This window comes from Pongo pygmaeus, chromosome 4 (genome assembly GCF_028885625.2).
Source record: "Pongo pygmaeus isolate AG05252 chromosome 4, NHGRI_mPonPyg2-v2.0_pri, whole genome shotgun sequence".
Classification (NCBI taxonomy): Eukaryota; Metazoa; Chordata; class Mammalia; order Primates; family Hominidae; genus Pongo; species Pongo pygmaeus.
In genome coordinates this window covers 17,191,207-17,207,791 of record NC_072377.2, presented here as the reverse complement: position 1 = coordinate 17,207,791, position 16,585 = coordinate 17,191,207, and the positions used below count along the sequence as shown (strand labels likewise).

The 16,585-nt window shown below is 45.3% G+C and overlaps 1 protein-coding gene across 1 annotated transcript in view; it reads left to right on the top strand.

The window, feature by feature from the left end:
- The window catches only part of MYO10 (myosin X), a 268,244-nt gene that overhangs the window by 123,240 nt on the left and 128,419 nt on the right, over positions 1-16,585 (top strand). The gene's annotated exons all lie outside the window — the stretch shown is intronic.

The following is a 16,585-nucleotide window of genomic DNA, read 5'->3' as shown; positions in this document are numbered from 1 at the left end:
TAGCTTTTTCTCCTTGGGGACTGGTCTTTTTATCTGAGAACTTTGTCAGAAACCAGGAAAATATTTTTTTCTTGTAGCTTTTGGCATCTTCTATTGAAATGGGGTAGAAAGTGATAAAAAAATAAATAAATAAAAGCACCCAGAATAGTCAAGTTAAAGTTGATCCCCCCTTTTCTTCGCTAACCTCCTCTTTGGCTCTGTATTGATAATTGAATCTTTCTGAACACCAGTTTTTAAAATTAATGTGTTTTCAAAGGTCAGGTATCATAATCCCTCCAACAGGGATGTTTTAAAGTAAAAGAAGTGAAAGCTCTGGGAACTTTAACCTTTGTACCTTTCTCTCCATCTTAGCCATCCCATAGCAACAAGTGTTTATTTAGAAAGTTCCTGCCTTGAACTTGGCTCCATTTTCAGGGGGATTTGGAAGAAGTTTACAGCATCATCCCTAGCCTCAAAGCTTGCAATTTAGTGGGGAGATAACACCAAGGCCAGCTCACAGCACATGGCCTTGGATAGCTGAAGGCCTGTCATTGAGGGTTATGTGAGGATGACACAGGCTTGGGTTTGACTGTGCTTATGAAGCCCCTGAACCTTACCGCTGGGCCCTTTAGCTATTCCTGTGGGTGCATCCCTGCCCCAGGCTTGTCCTTGAGGGGACAGAGGCCTTACCGAGTTTGATGTCAGCGTCCATAGGTCTGGACTGCATGGTTTAAGCTGCAGTGCCTGGGTTAGAGCCACTCTGCGCTGGCTGTAACTGCCCGTGCAGCAGCCCCGCCTCCTGTGCCTCTGTTAGATTCTCTTCCTGGAACTCCCAGGCTCTTCCTGCCTGAGACTTCACCTCGCCAACCTTATCCTTCCTCTGGCCACTTCGAGACTAGAGCCCTGCTCAGCCCCAGTTCCCAGCCAGGGGCCCCAGATTTCCACCCTAAACTTCTTGGCTATGGGTTTGCTGCCTGGAGGGGAGGGGGTTGGCTCTCTCCTGATTGCCTCCTTCCTTGGAGAGGGTCTGATGAGGGCCTAGACTTCTTCATCTCCTGCCACCGCCTGCTAAGACCTGGTGAGGACAAATACACACCCGCTAAGGAGAGGAGGAGCAGAGTTTGTGTTTGTGGTACAGAGACATAACCTATGCGTTGACTCAGGAAGCCCTGTGGAGGTGGTGGTGGTGGTGACACTACAAAGGCATGAGATCAATCAGGGTTGAGTAGAAAGCCTGGCGTGGTGGCTCACGCCTGTAATCCCAGCCCTTTGGGAGGCTGAGGCTGGAGGATCGCTTGAGCCCATGAGTTCAAGACAAGCCTGGGCAATTTGGCAAAGTCCCATCTCTACAAAAGATTGCAAAAATTAGCCAGCCGTGGTGGCGTGCCCCTGTAGTCCCACCTATTCAGGAAGCTGAGGTGGGAGGATCGCCTGAGCCGGGGAGGTTGAGGCAGCAGTGAGCCGAGATTGTGTCACTGTACTCCAGCCTGGGAAACAGAGCAAGACCCTGTCTCAACAAAAGAAAAAAAAAAAAAGAATTGATGAAAAGGAAAGGCCAGTGAACACCATACATGAAGATGGAGAGATGAGAGTGAGTTTGATGCGGCATCACTGCAGCGGGAGAAGGCTGCCTTTGCTCATGGAATCAGATGTTTGCTGGGGAATGTGCAGAAACTAGGTGGGATGGGCAGCCTGGGGTTAGAAGCCTTAAACCATTGGTTCCCCACCTAGGATAATTCTGTCCTGGGGACATTTTATAATATCTAAAAGACATTTTTGGTCTCATAGTTACGGTCAAGCGATGCTACTGGCATTTACTGCGTAGAGGCCAGGGATGCTGAGAAACATACCAGAGTACCTGGGGCAGCCCCGGAGTCATCTGGCCTAAGATGTCAGGGGTGCCAGAATATCCCTCCCCTACTTACAGCTCACTTGGAAAGTTTGGGGTTGATGGTACACAGACCCCACTATATTTGTTAGTTTTCTTTTTTCTTTCTTTTATTTTCTTTTTGTTTTTTTTTTTGAGACGTAGTCTTGCTCTTTCGCCCAGGCTGGAGTGCAGTGGTGCCATGTCAGCTCACTGCAACCTCCGACTCCCGGGTTCAAGCAATTCTCCTGCCTCAGTCTCCTGAGTAGCTGGGATTACAGGCATCCGCCACCACACCCGGCTAATTTTTGTATTTTTTTTTTGTAGAGACAGGGTTTCACCATGTTGGCCAGGCTGGTCTCGAACTGACCTCGGGAGATCCACCCGCCTTGGCCTCCCAAAGTGTTGGGATTACAGACGTGAGCCACTGCGCCTGGCCTTTATTTTGTTTTAGAGACAGGATCCTGCTCTGTCACCCAGGCTGGAGTGCAATGGTGTGATCATAGTTCTTTGCAGCCTTGACCTCCCAGGTCAGCCTCTAGAGCAGCTGGGACTACAGGCATGCACCACCATGCCCGGCTAATTTTTAAATTTTTGTCAAGACTGGGATCTTGCTATGTTGTCCAGGCTGATCTTGAACTCTTGACCTCAAGCCGTCCTCCCACCTTGACTTCCCAAAGTGCTGGGATTTATGGCATGAGCCACCACACCCAGTCTGTTTAGAGGTTTCTGAAAGGAGAATTTCTCTGAGAAAAATTTCAGAAGATTTAAGAGGGAAGTGATATGGCTGAGACGAGAAAGGACAGATGGGCTGAGAGCATGTTGCAGTAATTCAGTGGGGGAGGGCTGAGGGTTTTAGACCAGGATAGAGATGGGAGAAAAGTCATGGGGACTGTGGGGAGGGAGGTGAAGGAAGAGGCTGCATGTCACTGTCTCCCGGTCTTGTCAAGTGCTGTGGCTGTGAAAACGTGGCACTTAACCGTCCTGGAAGCTCCTGAGCAGAGTGAGAACAAGTGTTTTTTAGGTGCCTGTTTTCTGTCTTCCTGTGCTCTCTGGCCCTGGATCATCTCAAATTATCATGTACCCAGCATCTAAGCACAGTGTTGACAAGAGCAGGAGAGGTTTCTGTTGTACCGAAAGCAAGCTCAGTGGCCGGAGTGGAAGGGCTGCCAGGTTCTGAGGCGTGGCAGTTTTGTTTCCTGCTAAATGGAAGAGAAGCACACTCTCTTCATTATAGGGATTGTGGAGCTCCGGGTCAGTTGTGCGGAGGAGACTCCTCTCCCAGTCTCTAAGGAATGGCTCAAAACCACATCACGGGGAGAGCTGCAGGGAACTTCAGCAGTCGCCTGCAATTATGGTGTTGAGGCTGGCTCCAGAGGAAGCTCTTCCCTGTTCCACCCAGCCTTTCGGTTAGTTTGTTGGTCTTGCCGAACAAACAGCACAGAGATCAGAATCAAAGGAGCCAATTTTAAGAAATGGGGCTGTTTCTAAAGATAAATGCTTCTGTAAGCACGAACTATGCTTCACAGCTAATGTATTTTTAGGTGTTTCAAAAATATCCTTCTTTGGTTAGGTGGCATTCCAGCCCGAATCTGCAAATGTGTTTGATGTTGCTTCTGAATTAACTTTGAAGTCTGCATCTGTCAGGCAAAATGTGTTAGCAGGCATCAGCCAGAGAAAGGCCTATTGATTTCAGCAGCCGGTTGAACCAAGTTCACCTGCAGGAAGTCACAGCCTGCTTGCCATGTGAAGGCTGGGCATACCCTGCCGTGGAGCGGACTGTTTGGGAATCTTGCAAATTGAAATCTGTGTTTCATTTTCTTGAGTTGAGTCTTCCCAAGGTAGACTTGGTTGGCTTGTTTCCATCCCTTTCCAAGGCTCGAGTCAAGTCACAGCGCGCCTGTCACGGAGGCAGCGTGGCCTGAAGGCCGCGTGGTTGGTTGGTTAGCACTACCTTGGCATTGGGGTGCTCTTGGGACAGATGAACACAGTGCAGTTTGTCAGGACTTTCTGGTTTTTTTGGCTTTTTTTTTTTTTTTTTTTCACATGAAATCAAGACTCGTAGCCAAAAGATGATTGTAACCATCTGTCTGACTATATGTATTTTAAAACTTTACCAAACATTTATGCTCCGGAGTGGCCGCTTCCACATCAGCACATGAGAGTGGCAATTTGAAACTTGTTTTTTTGTGATTTTTTTTTTTCTTCCTTGTCTCTCTTTGGGTTTAGATTCCTTTCAAGGCTGGGCGCGGTGGCTCATGCCTGTAATCCCAGCACTTTGGGAGGCCGAGGCAGGCGGATCACATGGTCAGGAGTTTGAGACCAGCCTGGCCAACATGGTGAAACCCCATCTCTACTAAAAATACAAAAATTAGCCGGGTGTGGTGGCGGGCGCCTGTAGTCCCAGCTACTTGGGAGGCTGAGGCAGGAGAATCACTTGAACCTGGGAGGAGGAGGTTGCAGTGAGCCGAGATTGTGCCACTGCACTCCAGCCTTTGCAATAGAGTGAGACTGTCTCAAAAATAATAATAATAAAAAAGATACATTCCTTTCCATCAGGAGAGAATTTTAGTGAGAAATTCACTCAGGTGAAATGGAAATGCCAGCCTCTACCTTGAAGATCTTGACTTCAGTTAACAACTTGTCTCTTGGGATGGTTTAATTTTCAACAAACTTGAATGCTTCACGATTTTTAAAAAATTGTTTCTAAGTGTTTATTTTTTATTTTTATTTATTATTATTTAGACCTCACTCTTTTGCCCAGGCTGGAGTGTAGTGGTGCGATCATAGCTCACCACAGCCTCCAACTCCTGGGCTCAAGTAGTCCTCCTACCTCAGCTTCCCAAGTAGCTGGGACTATGGGTGGGTGCCACCACACCCAGCTAATTTTTTGTATTTTTAAAATTTTTTGTAGAGATGGAGGCTTGTTGTGTTGCTCAGGCTGGTCTCAAATTTCTGGCCTCAAGTGATCCTCCCACCTGGGCTTCCTAAAGTGCTGGGATTACAGGCATGAGTCACTACACCTGGCTGAAATGTTTCTAATTGTTTAATTGGACAACGTCGGACAATTTGGTTATGTAGAACGTAGTGGGCATAAAGCACTAGAAGACAGTTAAAACATGAATTTATTTGGTGGATTGGTGGTGAAATCATGTGTCCTCAGCATATCGATGCTGATGCCGCTCTGCCTGGGTACCAGGCTCTGTGTTAGGCTCCAAGGATGCAGAATGACTCTGGCTTACAGGAATAGGAATGGCTTGTTGAAAGATTGAATAAATGAAAGGCACCTAACTGATTAGTGAAGACAGACACAGGCAAACCATGAACAATAGCTGAGGGTGACAATGGGTGTGATAAGAATACATGGGAACACAAAGAAGGAGCGTCACAATGAGGAGGGTGTGGGAGGGTCAGAAAATGATTCCTCGCTGAGGTGCTATTAATAGTTGGCCTGAGTTTTCAGCATATGTAGAAGAATTTGGCCAAGAAGGAGGGTAGCTGTCCTGGCAGCAGATCATCATGTGGAAAGACAGGAAATAGCGTGATGCGTTGTTATTTAATATCCAACGCAGGACATTCTAGATGCCAGAACAAAGGTTGCATGCTGCTGGCTGGCAAGGGGGTCGAGAGCAATGGAGGAAGGAATGGCTCTGTGCAACTCAGTGAGCTTGAACGGACTCATGAAAGCTCTAGGGGATAACTTTAAGCATGCGTTTTGGGGATGCGTCACTTGGCCACAGGATGGTGGATGAGAAAGGAGGGGCTTCCAGTTAGGAGGGGTTAGTGTGTGAGATACCAAGAGGTAGATGCTAAGTGTTTAACTGGGTTTGGGGGCCAAGTAAGCTGAATTTCTGTAGGATTACTGGATTACTCATTTGGGTAGGCTGTGGTGCCATTTGTCAAGTTGTATCTGTGTGTGAAGTAACAGGTGTTTGGGGGAGATTAGCCATGTCTGTTGAGTTTGAGCCAGTGGACCACTGAACATATGGATCTGTAACTTACAGCTGAAGTTGCATTCAAGATAAAGATTTGGGAAGTAAGTCACTGCCGTATTTAGCCAAGATGTTTGAGAGAGAAGGAAACGGGGGGATGGTAAGTACAAAATAAATCTGGATAATGGATCTCACTTCTTAACAATTCTTCCCTTTAGCTGCCATAGCACGGACTTTAAATAACCCATTTCCCCAGTGCATTTCAAATTGTATCTTCTACATCCAGCTTTTCAGGACTACATGACGAAAAGCATTGTGGTTTTATTTTCATTAACAATAGCGATGATACGTACCTCTGATTTATGTAGCACATAGCAGTCATGTGGGGTAACAGAGGATCCCTTGTTGTTACTGATCAGAATCTTAGTCCCGAGGGAGTGAAGCAGTGCCAGGGGAGGTTCTTCAGGGCTGTGGACTTGGTGTCTTCTGACTTGACCAAACCATGCTGTTTAGATGGGTTATTTCTGCATTGGGATTGTGACATCCAACCTGGGTACCTTGGTCTCTATAAGCACCCTGTATGAGGCCAGTGAGTCACTTTAAGTTTTCTCAGTTCTACTTGATTTTTTTTTCTTTTTTTGAGACGGAGTCTTGCTCTGTCGCCCAGGCTGGAGTGCAGTGGCACGATCTTGGCTCACTGTAAGCTCCTCCTCCTGGGTTCTTGCCATTCTCCTGCCTCAGCCTCCTGAGTAGCTGGGACTACAGGCGCCCGCCACCATGCCCAGCTAATTTTTTTATATTTTTCGTAGAGATGGGGTTTCACCGTGTTAACCAGGATGGTCTCGATCTCCTGACCTCGTGATCCGCCCGCCTCTGCCTCCCAAAGTGCTGGGATTACAGGCGTGAGCTGCTGCACCCAGCCTTTTTTTAGAGGTAGAGTCTCACTCTGTGGCCCAGGCTGGAGTGCAGTGGTGTGATCTCGGTTCACTGCAACCTCTGGCTCACTGCAACCTCCACCTCCTGAGTTCGAGTGATTCCTCTACCTCAGCATCCCCAGTAGCTGGGATTACAGGCACCTGCCACCATGCCCAGCTAATTTTTTTTTTTTTTAATTGTAATAGAGATGGGGTTTTGCCATGTTGTCTAGGCTGGTCTCGAACTCCTGACCTCAAATGACCCACTTGCCTCAGCCTCCCAAAGTGCTGGGATTATAGATAGGCGTGATCCACTGCACCCGGCCAGTTACACTTGATTTTAAAAAAAACATTATTGGCTCTATTTAAGATATACAACATGATGTTTTGATATACATATGCATGCTGAAGTCAAATGATACTTGATTTTTTGGGGGTGTGAAATTTGATACTAGGTGTTATACCGTTAGGCCTTTTGAAAACCTTGACTTGGTAGATTTTGGATTGAAGAAATGAAGTGAGCTTCTCCCAACATTTTTAAGCAATTTGTGTTGCAGCTGTTGCAAATTATTAAAATGGGCAAGGGAATGTATTTTGGGGGTGAGTTATGTGGAACTTTTCTGACAAGAAAATGTTTTTATGTGCTTCAAAATAGAACGTACTTTCTATTTCTGAAAAGCCATTAAACCGACCAGCTTATTTATTCTTGTGGAATTTGAAATCCAACATGAGGAAACCGGTACCTGGCCCCGCCTCGTGTTTGGGAGCTGCATGTGTCCACGCTCTTAAACTGCATGGCATCATCATGGCCATTTGTGGAGCGGTAACAATATCTTTTCATAGAGTGAGAAATGACGTGAGCCCATGGCAAATGTTGTCTCATAGACCTTAGGATTTCTTTTTTTTTTTTTTTTTTGAGATGGAGTCTCACTCTGTTGCCCGGGCTAGAGTGCGGTGGCATGATCTCGGCTCACTGCAATCTCTGCCTCCCAGGTTCAAACGATTCTCCTGCCTCAGCCTCCTAAGTAGCTGGGATGACAGGCACCTGCCACCACGCCTGGCTAATTTTGTATTTTTAGTAGAGATGGGGTTTCACCATGTTGGCCAGGCTGGTCTCGAACTCCTGACTTCAAGTAATCTGCCGGCCTTGGCCTCCCAAAGTGCTGGGATTACAGGTGTGAGCCACTGCACCCAGCCAGGATTTCTTTCTTTTCTTTTTTCTTTCCTTCCTTTTTTTTTTTTTTTTTTTTGAGACGAGAGTCTCACTCTGTCGCCCAGGCTGGAGTGCAGTGCTGTGATCTCGGCTCACTGCCAGCTCTGCCTCCCGGGTTCACACCATTCTCCTGCCTCAGCCTCTGGAGTAGCTGCCTGGCTAATTTTTTGTATTTTTAGTAGAGACGGGGTTTCACCGTGTTAGCCAGGATGGTCTCGATATCCTGACCTCGTGATCCGCCCACCTTGGCCTCCCAAAGTGCTGGGATTACAGGCGTGAGCCACCGTGCCTGGCCAAACCATGGTCCCAGCCAGGATTTCTTACCACACTTTATCTTTGCTTTACTTGACGCTTAACAAGCTAGCTCTTTCCCCACCTCCAACTGCCATTTTTACTCACATTGCATGTTGAACTTTTCTTATTACTCAGTGAACCTCTTACACATGTAGCCTATACTTTAGTGACAAAGTCATCCATGCAAATTGAAGAGTGGGGTGGTAAGTTTAAGATGGGGGAGATAAGATGTCCTTGACTGTAATTATTTTTGCCAAGGAACCCTTGACATTTCAAATAATTTTTTTTGAGGTGGGATCTCACTGTATTGCCCAGGCTGGAGTGCCGTGGTCATGGCTCACTACAGCCTTGACCTCCCCAGGCTCAGGTGATCTTCCCACCTCAGCCTGCCGAGTAGCTGGGATACAGGCATGCACTACCACACCCAGCTAATTTTCGATTTTTAGTGGAGATGGGGTTTCGCCACGTTGCCCAAGCTGGTCTCAAACTCCTGGGCTCAAGCCATCCTCCTGCCTTGGCTGGTCTCGAACTCCTGACCTCAGGTGATCCTCCCGCCTCAGCGTCCCAAAGTGCTGGGATTACAGTCCTGAGCCTCTGCGTGCGACCATAATTTGTCTTTCTTGAAATAAACGATCGAGAACTATGACTGTGGTTGCCAGTGTTATTTTACATCCCTGTTTTAGCAGGTTCAGAAGTGCCATTTGTCATGTGCATGGACACAAACAGTAAAAACCCAGCAGTAAGTGAAGTCCTTCTGTGAGCTGAAGCCCTTCCCCCACCACCTTCGGTGACCTGTTACGAAAATAATTCATTAGGGCTTGGGCTGTTGTATCACCTTTTGGTGATTGGATTAAGGGGGTAAGACCCCGAGGGAAATCTCAGAGGAAGGAGCCTGTGTGGAAATTAGTCAATGCAAGGTGAGGCCCTGAGCAGACCAGGACAGTGCAGATGAAGGGAGTGAGTGGTTCGCCCTGGAGTTAATTAAAAGTGGAACACACGGGGCACGGAGATGTCAGCCATGGTGATGAGGTGATGAGGCTGACAGAGCCCTGTGGATGGATGGGTGATGGAGAAGGCATTCGCTGTAGATCCACAATGTGGCAAATTCTCAAAAATCCAGGGTTCCTGCCTTCACTCTGACTCATGGGCTCTGTGACCGTAGGGACAATATCTTACTGTCCCCTTGCCAGTTCCATTACCTGTCAGAAGAGGCAGGAGCAGTGACCTCTGCTGCCCATCACGGGGTTATGGAGGAGCAAATGAGTGGTTGTGCGAATGTGTAAACAGTCCTTTTGGCCATAGGTACTAAATGGAGGTAGGTAGTCTAAGGGAGGCCTTTGAATTATTAATGAGTAATTAATATTGGGCTGTTGTCTACTAAGTAATTTTTATACACTGAGGCAAAATTTTCTATAATCTTAAGAAAAGAAATCAGGTTCTTTCTTTGTACCAGCCAGACACACATTTTACGTATTCTTTCCTTTTTTGCTTTTTAAGGAAAAGATTTCAGATTATTGAGTTTTGGTCCCAATTAAATCTGGTCGTTTGATGTCCCTGTTGGTTTGTGGGAGTTCATTTGCTGAATTTACCGCCAGCCACAACATAATATATTTATTAATTATTTAAACTCTGAGATTACTGTCTCCCTGAAAATCTCAATGCCTTTTGTTCTCTCTTCCTGCATAGTCTATAGCTTGTCACCAGAACATTTTTATTTAATTTGGGTTCAAATTTGAAGGTGTGTATGCTAAAACTTTTTTTTTCTTTTGAGATAGGGTCTCACTCTGTCAGGCTGGAGTGCAGTGGCGCAATCTTGGTTCACTGCAACCTCTGCCTCCTGGGCTCAGGTGATCCTCCCACCTCAGCCTCCTGAGTAGCTGAGACCACAGGTGTGAACCATCATACCCGGCTAACTTTTTTATGTATTTTTTGTAGAGACAGGGTTTTGACATTGGTGCCCAGGCTGCTTAACTCCTGGACTCAAGTGATCCTCCGACCTCGGCCTCCCAAACTGCTAGGATTATGGGCATGAGCCATCAGGCCTGGCCTTTTTTTAAATTTAATTTTATTTTTAAAATTTTTTTAAAGGGACAAGGTTTCACTTTGTTACCAAGGCTGGAGTGCAGTGATGCAATCACGGCTCACTGAAGCCTTGACCTCCTGGGCTCAAGCCATCCTCCCACCTCAGCCTCCCTAGTAGCTGGGAATACAGGCATGTGCTATCACACATGGGTAAATTTTTTTTTCGAGAGAGACAGGATCTCACTGTGTTGCCCAGGCTGGTCTTGAACTCCTGGGCTCAAGTGATCCTCCCATCTCAGCCTCCCAAAGTGTTGGGATAACAGGCGTGAGCCACCATACCCAACCTCTAAAACTTTTTTTAAAGTTAAGGAGCATAATGTTTCTTGTTATTTCCTCTCAAGTCTGTGCTTGTTTTTAATCTCTGTTTATACTTAGAGATTAATGTATTCTATACGACACCAAAATTCCCAGCGTTACTTATTATTTTTTTCTTTTTCTTTCTTTCTTTTTTTTTTTTTTTTTTCAGAGACGGAGTCTCGCTCTGTCCCCCAGGCTGGAGTGCAGTGGTGTGATCTCAGCTCACTGCAAGCTCCGCCTCCCGGGTTCATGCCATTCTCCTGCCTCAGCCTCCCGAGTAGCTGGGACTGCAGGTGCCTGCCACCACGCCCGGCTAATTTTTGTATGTTTAGTAGAGACGGGGTTTCACCGTGTTAGCCAGGATAGTCTCGATCTCCTGACCTCATGATCCACCTGCCTCAGCCTCCCAGAGTGTTGGGATTACAGGCGTGAGCCACTGCACCTGGCTCCTATTTTTTCTTTCTTAAACTAAAAAAAAAAAATTAATTTTGGTAAAATGCATGAACAAAATGTATCACAGCCGTTGTTAATGCACAGTTCGATAGCGTTAAGTATATTTATGTTACCCTGCAGCAATGTCCAGAACTCTTCCCCTCTTGCAGAACTGAATCCATACTCATTAAACAACAGCTCCCCATTTCCCCCATCTCCAGCCCCTGGCAACCACCCTTCCACTTTCTGTCAATTCGATTATTCTGGATCCTCATATAAGTAGAATTGTACATTTCCACTTTCTCTATCAATTTGAGTATTCTGGATACCTCATACAAGTGGAATCGTACAGTGTTTATCTTTTTGTGACTGTCATATTTCACTTAGCATAATGTCTTAAGGGTTCATCCATGTTGTAGCAAGGGTCTGAATTTCATCCCTTTCAGGGCTGAAGAATTCCGTTGTATGGATATACCACATTTTTTGTATCTGTTCATTTATTGGTGGACACATGAGTTGCTTCTACCTTTTGGCTGCTGTTTACTGAATATTTTTTATACATGGTATAAAAAGTTTGAAAAAGCATCCTTGAATTAGTGGCAATATGCAAAAAAGAATAAGAAAGTGCTTGGAGGATGTGGGTTTAAGGAAAATCTTGAAAACAGCAGATGCAGGACATGTTATGAATGTATGTATGTTAGTTTTCTCTTGTTTAGAGTACTAAATATGGTCTAAACTATAGGTTTAGAAATTTTTATAGAGTATGAATTTTTTCTATTCAGAATATGAATCACAAAACGAGAAGGACCACAGCAGTAGCACCTACATTCTTACAAAGAGTCATGTTGGAATGTAGCCATGTACCATTAAATGTGTGATCTTAGCCGGGCATGGTGGCTCATGCCTGTAATGCCAGCACTTTGGGAGGCTGATGTGAGCGGGTCAGATGAAGCCAGGAGTTTGAGAGCAGCCTGGCTAATGTGGTGAAACCCCATCCGTCTCTGCTGAAAATACAAAAATTAGCCAGGTGTGGTGGCAGGCGCCTGTAATCCCAGCTACTCGGGAGGCTGAGGCAGGAGAATTGCTTGAACCCAGGAGGCGGAGGCTGCAGTGAGCTGAGATTGCGCCACTGCATGGCAGCCTGGGCAACAGAGCGAGACTCTGTCTCAAAAATAAATAAATGCATGATTGATCTTTAAAAATCAGGAGCAGCTGTTTATATTTAAGTGCTGTTTCTGTACCCAACAAGCAGAAAGGGTCCTGAACATTTTTTGAGGAATTTGGGGAGTTCAACTCCTGGTCCAGTTCAAAGCTATAAAGTAGATCATGGGGCACGAAGGATCGTCACACATCCGACGCAGGCAGCTTCTAGGGTGCACATAACTTTTATTTATTACTTACCTTAAAAGGTGAAAGGTTTTAAACATACTGAAATGCAAATCTTTTTGGAAAAGAATTTTTTTTTCACTTGATGCGATATATGGTGTGTAAAATGAAAAGCAAAATAAAAGCCTGGCTTGGTATCTTCTGTTACATTAACCATGCATTCAAACGACCTTTTACCTGAAAACACTTTTCAATACCCCCTGACATAGTGGCCCTTGGAGGAAAAGCCTTTTATTCCACAGGAGATTTGGCACTTCCTTCCAACATAGCCACGGGGGTGGCGCATGGCAAGGCTGAGAAAGAACCAGTGTAGTGCGGCCAAGCAGATGGGAGAACAGCGGAAGCTTAGGAGTCTGGGGTGGTTTCAGTGTAGACTGGAAGATAGTGTCTTCCTCACTTGTTGTGGGCATCGCTTTTATGGGCAGAGAGCCTGAATGAGTCCCAGAATCCTCAAAAAAAAAAAAAAGAAATCAGGTTCCTAACCTGGGTAAAGAACCCACAAGCACGTGCTGTACCCTTCAGAAGCTTCCCATCAAGATGGGAACAATCAAGGCTTTCTGGCCTAAAGCAGCAAAAGTCTGTTATTAATATTTATGCAGAATTTAAAAAACATATTTTTAAGTAGAGATGGGGTCGTCCTACATTGCCCAGGCTGGTCTTGAACTCCTGGGCTCAGGCAGTTCTCCCACCTTGGCCTCCAAAAGTGCTGGGATTATAGTCATGACCCACTGTAGCTGGCCGGGATTTTAAATTTATTGACAATGTGTAGTCCATGAGGGACCATATTTTTTTCATGGTAACTCACTAGGCTGACTGACAGATGAAGCATGCATTTTATTGTAAGAGTCAGATACAAAGATCAATATTATTGTAGGAAAAGTGCGCAACCACCAGAGCTGTGCTGGTCATTGGCCATGATTAACATCTTCTATAACTAAACCAACTGGATGGTTTTGATCTTTCACTCTCGAACTATGTGCTTTTTGAGGCCATCTGGTAAAGTGTTCTGTTTCACAGCATGCCCGATTATCTTTTCTTCTGAAAGATGGTGACTCAGCAATCGATTGGTGGCAGTAGTGTGGGGTGGCAGGGACTCGGCTTAGCAGAGGAGAGTATCCCCATGCCTTTTGTGAGCTGCATGACCATCAGCAAGGATGCCACATAATTCTGCAGAGTCTGTGGGCTGCCTCCACAGGGAGCATCCGCTGTTAAGAGTCCTTTCTTGGCCAGGCACAGTGGTTCACGCCTGTAATCCCAGCACTTTGGGAGGCTGAGGCGGGTGGATCACCTGAGGTCAGGAGTTTGAGGCCAGCCTGGCCAAAATATAGTGAAATCCCATCTCTACTAGAAATGCAAAAATTAGCTGGGTGTAGGGACACACCTGTTATCTCAGCTACTTGGGAAGCTGAGACAGGAGAATCGCTTGAACACAGGAGGTGGAGATTGCAGTGAGCCGAGATCGCACCACTGTACTCCAGCCTGGATGACAGAGCAAGACTCAGTCTCAAAAAAAAAAAAAAAGTTATTTCTCTTCTAAAGCACTGCTGATTCTGGTGGAGAGGACCTGTGGACATTCATTTCTGGGTTGCATATGTTGTCTCTAGTTGCCACAGCTACCACATTGTCATTCTGAAACATTTAAAAACTATTTCATTGGACAAGGTGTGGTGTGAATTACTGTAAAAAGTCAAGCATGAGACCATTTTGGATGTTGCGTCTTCACCTTTGCTAACAGGCTTAATGTCAGTTTGTCTTCGACCCTCATTCAAAGCCCATGTCATCCACACTGTCAGAATGAGCAGTATCTTAAAAGGATGCTCTGTGGCTAGTGAGGTTCCCCAACCAGAAGGAGGAATATGGTTTAAAAGAAATGATCATTCTTTCAAAGAAAGCTGTGTAAGAAGTTTTAATGATGGTTTTATGAGTAAATCAGTGCCTTAAGACAGAAGGGCTCGTCTTAGAATTTTACAGCAACCATACAAACATGTCATGAATGGGGCATGCAAAATGATATGGGCATATCATTTTTTAAAAGGCGTGTTAATGATGGGTGAATATCCTAATAACAAATTAATTAAATTTAATAATAAGCTTAATGCCCATGACTGTGGCTTTCACCCTCTGCTTGTAACTGAGGAAGAGGATTGGCGTGTGCTCAGTTGAGCCCACCATGTTGATTGTTGGCAGTGTTGACTGTTGCTTGTCAGCTTCCTCTGACCTACCTGGCTGCATAAAGAGTGACAGTCCTGTCAAAGTAGGGAAAAAAAAAGAATGTATTTCACGGTAAAAATGAACATTTTTGATACTTAGCAGAAAAAAAAACAGTAATGTAAACAACTATCAAAAAGGTAGAAAACAAACATGGCATTTTAAACAAAGTAGTGGAAGGGGCCAGGCACTCACAGCCTCAAGTATTGTCTGCCTGCCCCCTCACCTCTGCAAATGTTACGTAGAAGGAGGCACTGGAGTGTCTGTGGTCCAGGCACTGATAGAGGATGGAGGCATCCCAAGGAGTAGGACACTTTTTTTTTTCCAACTTCCATCTTTTTTTTTTCTGGCCAAATCTTCCCCGTAGTGCTCCGACAGGACAAAATGGGCTTTCTAGAGAGTTGATGTTTCCAAGGACCTGAACATTTACTCATAAAAGCACCAGATCTTTATTTTCTAATTAAGGTGAAATTCATTTAACATAAAATTAACCATTTTAAAGTGTACAACTCAATGGCATTTAGTACATTCACAATGCTGTGCAACCAACACCTTTGTTTCAGTATGCTTTCTGCTGCCAAAACAGGATACCACACACTGGGTAATTTATAAGGAGCAGAAGTTTACTTGGCTTATGGTTCTGGAGACTGGCAAGTCGAAGAGCATGGCGCTGGCATCTGGTGGGACCCTCTTGCTGTGTCATGGCCTAAGGCATCACATGGCGAGAAAGCTTGAGTGTGAGACAGAGAGAATGCATGTCAAACTTACTCTTTTATTAAGAGCCCACTCTGCAGTAACTAACTCACTCCCGCAATAATGGCATTAATCCGTTATGAGAGTAGAGCCCCATGACCTAATCACCTCTTATTCACCTTTGTAATCACCTTACTAATACTGTTACAATGGTAATTAAATTTCAACACAAGTTTAGGAGGGGACAAACATTCAAACCATACAACCTGTATCTTAGTTCTACAATATTTTTATCACCTCAGGTGGAAACCCTGTACCAGTGAAACAGTCACTCCCCTTTCCTGCCACTGTCTGCTCTTAGCAACCACCAGTCTTTCTGTTTCTATGGATTTAACCTATTCTGGATATGTGAACTTTTGTGTCTGGCTTAATATGTCTTCAAGGCTCAATCACATTGTAGCATGGATCAGCACTTTATTCCTTTTTGTGGCTGAGTAATATTACATGGTGTGGGTATGCCACATCCATTCATCTGATGATGGGCCCTTGGCATTGTTTCCACCTTTTGGCTGTTGTGAATGGTGCTTCTGTGAACATGTGTGTACAAGTGTTTGAGTATTTGCTTTCACTTCTTTTTGATCTGTATCTAGGAGTGGAATTGCTGGGTCATATGGTAATATCTTTTATGTTTTTAACCTTTTTTTTTTTTATCTTTTGCTTCATATTAGTTCCAAAACGCATTCCAGGTTGAGTAACCCTTATCCAAAATGCTTGGGGCCTGAAGTGTTTTGGATTTCTGATATTTTCTCTGATTTAGAAATATTTGCATTATACTTACCAGTTGGGCATCCCTCATCAGAAAATCTGAAATCTGAGGCCGGGCGCGGTGGCTCATGCCTGTAATCCCAGTACTTGGGAGGCCGAGGCAAGGGGATCACCAGGTCAGGAGATTGAGACCACGGCGAAACCCCGTCTCTACTAAAAATACAAAAAATTAGCCGGTCGTGGTGGTGGGCGCCTGTAGTTCCAGCTACTCGGGAGGCTGAGGCAGGAGAATGGCGTCAGCCGGGAGGTGGAGCTTGCAGTGAGCCGAGATCACGCCACTGCACTCCAGCCTAGGTGACAGATCGAGACTCCATCTCAAAAAAAAAAAAAAAAAAAAAAAAAAAAGGAAATCTGAAATGCCCCCATGAACATTTCCTTTGAGCATCCTGTTGGTGCTCAAAAAGCTTCAGATTTTAGAGCATTTCAGATTTTGGTTTTCGGATTAGCGATACTCAACCTGTAT